Source organism: Orycteropus afer, unplaced genomic scaffold, assembly GCF_000298275.1.
Source record: "Orycteropus afer afer isolate SDZICR_OR568_19922 unplaced genomic scaffold, OryAfe1.0 scaffold00001, whole genome shotgun sequence".
NCBI classification, from domain to species: domain Eukaryota; kingdom Metazoa; phylum Chordata; class Mammalia; order Tubulidentata; family Orycteropodidae; genus Orycteropus; species Orycteropus afer.
Genome location: NW_006921588.1, coordinates 24,611,215 through 24,619,963, shown reverse-complemented (window position 1 = coordinate 24,619,963; position 8,749 = coordinate 24,611,215).

Below are 8,749 nucleotides of genomic sequence, written 5' to 3'. Positions count from 1 at the left end.
TGAATTAATGGATCACCAAAGGCTGTTAACATCCCAAAAAGAGAAATAGCTAGCCATTATGTACTCCTGATAGAATTACACAGCACCATCAATCAAGTAAGGAGCTCTGGTTGCATAATGGTTAGAGCATTCGACTGCTAACTTAAAAAGTTGTCAGTTTGAACACATCAGCTGCTCCACAGGAGAAAGATGGAGCATTCTGCTTCTGTAAAGATTTACAGCCTTGGGAAATCTATAGGGCAGTTCTACTCTGTCCTATAGGGTCACTATGAGTTGGAATAGACTCAATGGCAGTGGGTAATGTTGCTTAAAAAAAAAAAATGAAGTTGAATCTATTTAATTCTCTTAATTTAGCCATCAAATTACAGAAAATACAGGAGACAGAAAGCATATTATACTACATTGCATATATTCAAACAGCAAAATTCCAACCTCAAAACTCTACAGGACAAAATCTTGGCTTCTTCAACGATAACAGAAGCATTTCCAAAATGAAAATGAGAGAAAGATGGAGGGGAAAGCTATAGGTTAAAATGTACTCAAGAGATATAATAACCAATTATAATGGTTATTGGATATTGGTTGTAATTGGTTATTTGGATATTGATTCAAACAAATATCCTGTAAAAACACTTATAGAACAACTGGGGAGACTTAAACATGATAATTAAGGTATTGTTATATATATACCATTAGATTGATAATGGTATTGTGGTTTTGATTTTCTGAGATTCATAATAAAATATGTGCATATAAAGTGATACAATGGGAATTTTCCTCACAATAATCTGGCAAGGAGAGAATAATGGGTGGTGCTGTAGATGAAACAAGATTGGCCATGAGCTGGTAATTGTTAAAGTTTGGTGATGGGGTACATTGAGGTTATTGACTATTCTATTTTGCACATGCCTGACTATTTCTATCACAGTCACTTTAAAAGTGAAAAGACAAGTCAGCCTCCTTTCCTTCCAATGATTATAAGGATTATCTGTCCATCCAAATCCATTTTCTTCTTCCACAATAATGGAGAAGTGAATGTGTAAGACTTCCCATTTCCCAGTCCCCCTTGAACCAGGTGTGGGTATGTGACTAAGCTCTTGCCAATGAAAAGTAGATGGAAGTGATATGAGCAATTCACCTCTCACAAATTCCTGGCCCTGGGCTTCCAAGTGTCCACCTATTTGGTGGCTGGAATGGCAAAAACCAAAGTGACTTTGGAAGTCATGTGTGGAAGAAGGGGGACTGCATCAGTGTCTCTGCAGAGCTGTTGGCCATAGAGCACGCTCACCTGTGACTGTTACTTGAGGTAGAAATATACTTCTTTGTTTTGTAAGACTATTGAGTCTCATTAGCTTAGCTTCTTTTTTTTTATTTTTATTTTCATTAGGTTAGCTTCTTTAGGTATGTAGTTTTCCCCCTCTCTCTCTTTTTTTACTTGCTGTGTTGAAAGTTAGCTTTCTAAAACCTGCATTATTCATAGTGTTTATTACTCTTTTTATTAAAATAAGGGATATCAGCAGTTTCTCGCTCCTATTTAAGACATTACAAAAGAGGTATGACAAGTTTTCACAACTGGCAGACATAGACTAGTGAGTAGGAGATAATGGTAATAATTTTCCCATAGCAGTTACAATTTATTAAGAATTTCAGATGAAGAAACCATGGCCCAAAGTTGTTCTTGACTAAGGTCACACTCAGAGTTAGTGACAGAACCTCCTGGTTTATTTCCCACCTCTTCCTTAACTCTCTCCCTTGCTTGGAAGAGCATTTAGAGAGAATTTGGCTGCTGTATGAAGCTTGAATTCTACCCACAGTACTTTAATGACATATAAGGACAAGATACACATACTTTTGGGAATTCATAAATTTGGGCAACTCTGAATGGTCATTGCATACCATTGGCATAAACTTCTCAGACCTGAATAGAAGGTTTGAGACCCACTAATGCATCTGCATAGGGCTCTGGTAGCTTAGTGCCTAAGGTACTTGACTGCTAACCAGAAGGCTGGAGTTTCAAACCCACCAGCCACTCCTCGGAAGGAAGATGGGGCAATCTACTTCCGTAGTGACACTGCCTTGGAAACCCAAGGAGGGGTCACTATGAGTCGGGTCCAACTTTACGGCACATAACAACAGCAACAACAACAATGCATCTGCATATAAATGTGATGACTCAAAGGTGCAAGTGGTATTTTTCACAGTGGAAAAGGAGAACACAACTTGTGTGCGGCAGTGCTTCTCCAACTTTTCCCTGGAAGTTCCCCAGTGACCAAAATCACTGAACAGCCCTTGGTGTGGGAGATAAACTGAAAGAAGAGTTGTGGGTATATAAGCCAAAGCTCCTTCCTCATAAACAAAATTTCTTTGAAGGTTGTATTTTACTTTAAATATTCATGCTTATTTTTCATGTGCATCTTTGCTTTAATAAAAAAGAATCTTAAATCATTAAATTTCTTAATATCCCCTTTCAGAATTATTGTGGAAAATTGATGTCTTATTTATCATGTGTACTGATAAGTTTCACTGTGGTGCAATGAATTACTTTATACAGCCCTTCTAGCCATAGACCTCTATTTTGTGATGTATTTTAAATTCTAACGTCTATTCCTGTGGTTATGGTCCCATTTTGGAGTGAGTTGTCCATTATGTTAATGAAGCAGGATTAGTGTGGGATGTGTATTGAATCGCTGCCTTACTAGAAGGTATGGCTCAAGTCACCACCGTTAGTCTCTTTGAGGGTATGGTCTACATCCAATATATATGATGCTCTGGCAAAGTTCTCGCTCTTGCTCTGGATCCTGAATCTGGCTCATCTTTATTTGACCTCCAGTTCTTGGGACTGGAGCCTGTGGCCTGTTGTGTGATCTGCTGATTTGGGTTTGCTAGCCCCTGCAGCCATGTGAGTGAAGAGGATCCTCTAGACTGATGCCTGATCCATGGATTTGGAATTACCAGCCTCACAACTGTGTAAGCCATTTCCTTGGTGGTTTGTGAATTCTGCGAGATGTTGTAGTGAGTTACGGAACTCTAAGATGGGAGGGAGAGTACTCAGGGGAGGAGTAGCTGATGTTAGAGATGATGGAATGCTACAGTAGTTTGGAAAAGTTGCACAGTTGGGAGATCTTTAACCCCTGCCTCATAGGGACCAGCCTTGTGCTGATCCTTCTGAAAGAAGTTATTCGTGTACTCCTCATGTCCCCAGTGGTGCAAGTCTCCCGTTTTTATAGCTATGGATCAGATATTTGGCATGATGGCACTTGATGCTCCTCATTTCAGACTATCACCTCTCCTTCGTTCACTCTGAGAGTGAGGTCACATTTACCTAGAATTCAAAACTTCTGGCACGGACTGTTTAAAAACTGGAATTAATTGTATTACCATAAAAGCCTTATAACTTTGTTTGGTGGGGAGAAGAGGATGAGGAGGTGGGGAGTCACTTGCACTTTGGTTATGTAGAAAATGGACAGTAGAATATCAGTGCTAGAAGGCATTCTAGAAATCATCTAATACATAGCACCAATTTACAGATGAAGAAACTGAAGCCCAGATAGTTTTTGGGATTTGCCATAAGTTATAAAACCAAGCAAATATTAGCCTTCTTACATGTACTATTTCCTTGATTAATAGGATACTTCTTGCCCACATTCTAGATTTCTATCAGTTATAGAATATACAGTGGCCATCAGCTCCTTCCCAAATTACAAAGAAATTTTGACGATCCTTAACTCTTAACTCTTCAAAGTGGTCAGTGCAATTGTAAGAGACATTTTGGTAGATGATTTTAGAATCCTTTTGCATCTCAAATGCTATTTAAAATCAACATATAAGCAGCAATCAGCAATAATACCTAATAGCATTCCTAAATCATAAGAATACATTATTTAAGTAGACATAACATTTTTTGTTTGTTTGCCATTGAATTGATTCTGCCTCATAGTAATCCTTTATGACGGGGTAGAACTACCTCATAGGGTTTCCTGGTTTGTAATCTTTATGGGAGCAGATTGCCAGATCTTTTCTTCCACAGAGAGGCTGAGGGGTTGAACTGCCAGTCTTTCGGTTAGCAGCTGAGTGCTAACCATCACAACACCAGGAGTCTAGAAATAACATACAGAGCCATAACGCAAAGGCTGAGAGCAGGGGTTGGCAAACTTTCTCTGTAACGAGCCAGATAGTAAATTCTTTAGGCATAATTTTAGGCATTTAGAAAGCAGCCATAAACAATATGTAAAAGAATGAGTGTGGCTATGTCCCAATAAAACTTTATTTACAAAAACAGGCAACAGGCTGAATTGAGGCTTCAGGCTGTAGTTTACTGATCCCTGGCCTAGAGTCCTATATTTTATAGGCTTAAAGTAGTGTGTGTATATAAAGTTACCCAGAATGCTTGCTCTAAAAATTCCAGCAATCTTTTGTTTGGTTAGTTTTCTTTTTCTTTTAAATAGCCCCCACATATTTTTATACACTGACTGTAAATCTCAGCGGCAGGATACTTCTAGGGATGTCTGTGTGGCCCAGCAAGAGTCACATAATATGACTCATCTCAGTTACCTTTTCTGTAAAATAGCATATAATTTAATCTTTATTTATTGCTATTTCTGGGCTAGCTGGCTCAGGAATAATGGTGCCCTAAAGACACCAAGGACATAACATTTATTTAGAGAAGAATTTGTTATATTTGTCTGCTTCTTTGTTTTGTTCCTTGAGAATGCCAGTTTCGATTCCAGCCTCTTGTGTGGCCTTCTCTGAGTTATCTCTGCTTCTTTATCTAAATCAGAAAGAATGATGCTTCCCCACACCTTATGGGTGTGGCGAGGAAAGCTCTGTGGCTATGCCAAATGTCATCTATTTAGCACTCAAGTGTTATTGGAGCTGAATATGTCCACACACTTTAATGGTTGCATACTGATTATTGCCAGGCCTCGTGGTCTTGTGGCTTTCCATCAAACCACATGAGAATGGAGATAAAAAGGAAAGAAAACTAACAGAGCAGAAAAGGAATGATCATAAAAGGTAAGGATAATGGGTGAGTGGATAAAGGCAGGCAACATCTTTAGCTACCATGAAAAGTATTAAGCTAAAGTGTTTGTTGAATTTGTTTTGTTGGTGGTCACTTTGTGTGCATTCTGAACATCCAGCAGTTAGCTAAGTAAACACACATGACTGATGAAAGAAAAAAGGGAACTATTTTTACAGGGGCCATTAAACTTTAACTACCATCTGGCAGGGAATGATTAGAGAAGATCAAAATTAAGGCAGTCAACACAAATGCTGTGTGAATACCTCAGGGAATTAACATGGGTAAAGACAGTGAACTTGTGGTTAAATAAAGAGACAGACATAAGAGGGAAGTGGTGAACACATCCTTTATAGCTTTGGACCTCATGGTCACATTCATTGCCAAAGGAGCTCAAAGGGGGGAGAAATAACAAGGAGACCATGAGAAAATCTGAAACACCTGGAAATAATCAGATGCTCTGCACCAATCATAAAAAAAGAAAGTAAAGAACTACACAGGACCACATCATTTGGATTTCCTCCCTACCCAGGAAGGAAATGTTTATAGGAGAGGTGTGTTGAAATTGGCAGGTAGTTAATATTCAGATTAGCCTACTATTTAAAAGTAGGAAATGGTTGTATATACTGCTGGGAAAGACATTAGGAACTATATCCTTGTGAACACTAAAGACTCCATAATTTCTGGGAATCACTGCTAGCCCACTAATTAAACAGTCTCCCAGAAGTAATTTGAGAGAGAATACAAAAAAGGGAAATTCAGTCTTGCTCTTTTAGACATCTCAGTCTTCTACCAGTTGACATGCTATTGGTAGAATAGAGACAAGAATCTTGGAGAAAGCCACTTGCTTTTGTTTTGTTTTTCATTGTAGCTCACCTCTGGATTCAGAGGAACTCAGAAGGCCAACCTCCTGAACATCTGAAAGAGGAAAAGTGACAGGTTAGCTGAACTGGTAGACCTGACTGGTTCTGAAATAAGAAGCTCTACCTGGGGAAAGTCCAGGGCTTTGAGCTTTGATTGAGGAGCCCTGGTTGCACAGTGATTAAAACACTTGACTACTAACTAAAAGATTGATGGTTCAAATCCATCAGCTGCTAGGTGGGAGAAAGATGTGACAGTCTGCTTCTGAAAAGATTTACAACCTTGGAAACCCTATGAGGCAGTTCTACTCTATCCTACAAGGTTGCTATGAGTCCAAAACCACTCCACAGTGGGTTTGGTTTTAAGTTGCTCTTGTGGCTCTGTAATGAGCTCTGGTGGCATAATGCATTTGACTGCTAACCAGAGGGTTGGTGGTTCAAACCCACCAGCCACTCTGCAGAAGGAAGATGGGGCAATCTACTTCTGTAAAGATTTACATCCTTAGAAACCCAATGGGGGACATTATGAGTCGGAATCTACTCAATGACAGTGACTTTTTTTTTCTTTTCCTTTTTGGTGGCTCTGTGGTTAAGGCATTGGACTGCTAACCAAAAGATTTGCAGTTTGAACCCACCAGATGCTCTGCAGGAGAAAAACATGGCAGTTAGCTTCTGCAAAGATTTATAACCTTGGAAACTCTATGGACGTCTCCATGGGTCAGAATTGAATGGATGGCAGTGGGTTTGGGAGCTTTGATTACAGAAGGGATCAAGACAGTTTTGGAACAATCAAGCTGAATCTAATTAATCCCAAGCATCAAAGGGAAATATCCTGTGACAAAAGGAAGAACGGATGTGGTACCTGGGAGAGTCCACCTGAGGATTCATGATACAGTTTCTCTCTTTCTGATTCCTTCTTATTTGAGGACTTACTCTATACTAAGTATGTGTGCAAAGTGACTTTCTATCCACTATCTCATTTAATTGTCAACACAATCCTACAAAACCAAACCAAACTCACTGCCATTGAGTTGATTCTGACTCATAGCGACCCCCATTGGTTTCCCAAGGCTATAAATCTTTACAGAAGTAGATTGTCCCATCTTCCTTCTGTGGAGCACCTGGTGGGTTTGAACCACTGACCTTCTGGTTAGCAGCCAAATACCTTACCCACTATGCCAACACAATCTACAAGTTGTGCGTTATTATCCCCGTTGTACAGAGGAGGAAACTGAGAACCCAGATATTGAGGTTAAATAACTCGCCCAAAGATAATGGCACATGGCTAGTAAAGGTTGCCTCCCCAGTTCAAGCTCAGGCCTTACTCTCAGCACAGCTACCGCTCTTACCAAGGTTTAAGGTCCCTCCTGGGGCCCTTTTGGCACCACAGTCCTAATCCAGTTCTGAGCATTCTTGAATCAGGTCCAGACCAACTCCCCTTTAGGGTCAGAAGATTAAAACAAAAACGGAAACAGCTTAGTAAAGTATTGGAGGAAGCCTGCTCTGGTCCCCACAGCGGGGGGCAGAGGCTCCCCTGTGTAACCAGGAGACAGCGCCAAGCGGGACCTGCGAGCCATCACCACAAGGGCAGGCTTATGTGGCCCAGGATCCTTTAAGGGCTTTTGCAGCTGAAAATAAATGGGAAATAAAACAATGGAATTTTTCAAACTTTTGAATAATATTTGGTAGAGTCTGATGACAGTGCATAAGGACATTTCCCTTGCTTCTTATTTTAGAACAAATTATTTTAGAACAAAATTATATTTTAATTAAAATTCAAGTAATGGCATGACTCACACACACATACCTGATGTGCAAGAAAATGCAGTGTTAAAAGTAAGATAATTTAAAGTATGCCAGAAACCTCATCATTTACACATTTCCTTCTGCCTTTGTACTTCTGGAATCTCTAAACATCTGGTGGTTTTACCATCAGGAAACAGTGCAGTGTCCATCTGTTAAATCAGGCTTTCGCTTGATTCACCTGGGAGGATCAACCAGATGTGGGCATCCTTTACATTATTAATTATTTCGGTCTTCCCTTTGTAAGTGCCCTATGAGGGCACAGTGTGGGGTACAGTCTATAAATCACTAAAAAGTGAAAAAGTCATATTTTAGTTTAGGCATACTGAAGAAGCAGGACACTTTCTTTTTCAGTTAGAGCATAAATCATTAGGATCTGTTTAAATTTTTGCTGCTTGAAGACTTTGAACTGCTTTTTTGTCTTTGACAGGACAACCGTTACAAACATTTTCTCAACACTTGCAAATATTTCCTGAAGCTCAGGCAGTGAATGCTAAGTGAGTTATGCAAAGATATTCCCTAGATCTTTCACTTGGTGGTAGTATATGTGATTTTTACAACTTGTTTATAAATAGCTTTCTATACAATTTCAGTCCACAGTCTCTCTGTTCCCATCATAGTTATTAGTTGTGCCAATATGTTAAAGTGTCTCGGTGACAAAGCACTGTAGTACTCAGTGGCCCAAGATAGCATGGTGTAAGGATGATAATAAACACAGGCTCTGTCCCTTATGACACTGTGATCTTTGACATGTTACTCAATCTCTCTAAGCCTCATTTCCTTCTCTGTAAAATGGGGATGATGATAGAATAGTAGCTACTTTACAGGGTTGTGTTCTGGAATAAATGTGACCTGTGCTTGATACTAGTAAGAGGTAAGCAAATGTTGGCTACTACTAAATGGTATGACTGTATGAGCAAGCTACTGCTCATGAAAGGCCTTTCTCTTTACAAAATGTGTTTTTCTCATGTCAGCCTGTTTTCTTTCATGATCTGGATCAGTGAGATGTAAAATGTGTCATCATGTTAACCAGAAATCAAAAGCTAGTATCAGAATGACTTTGAACATA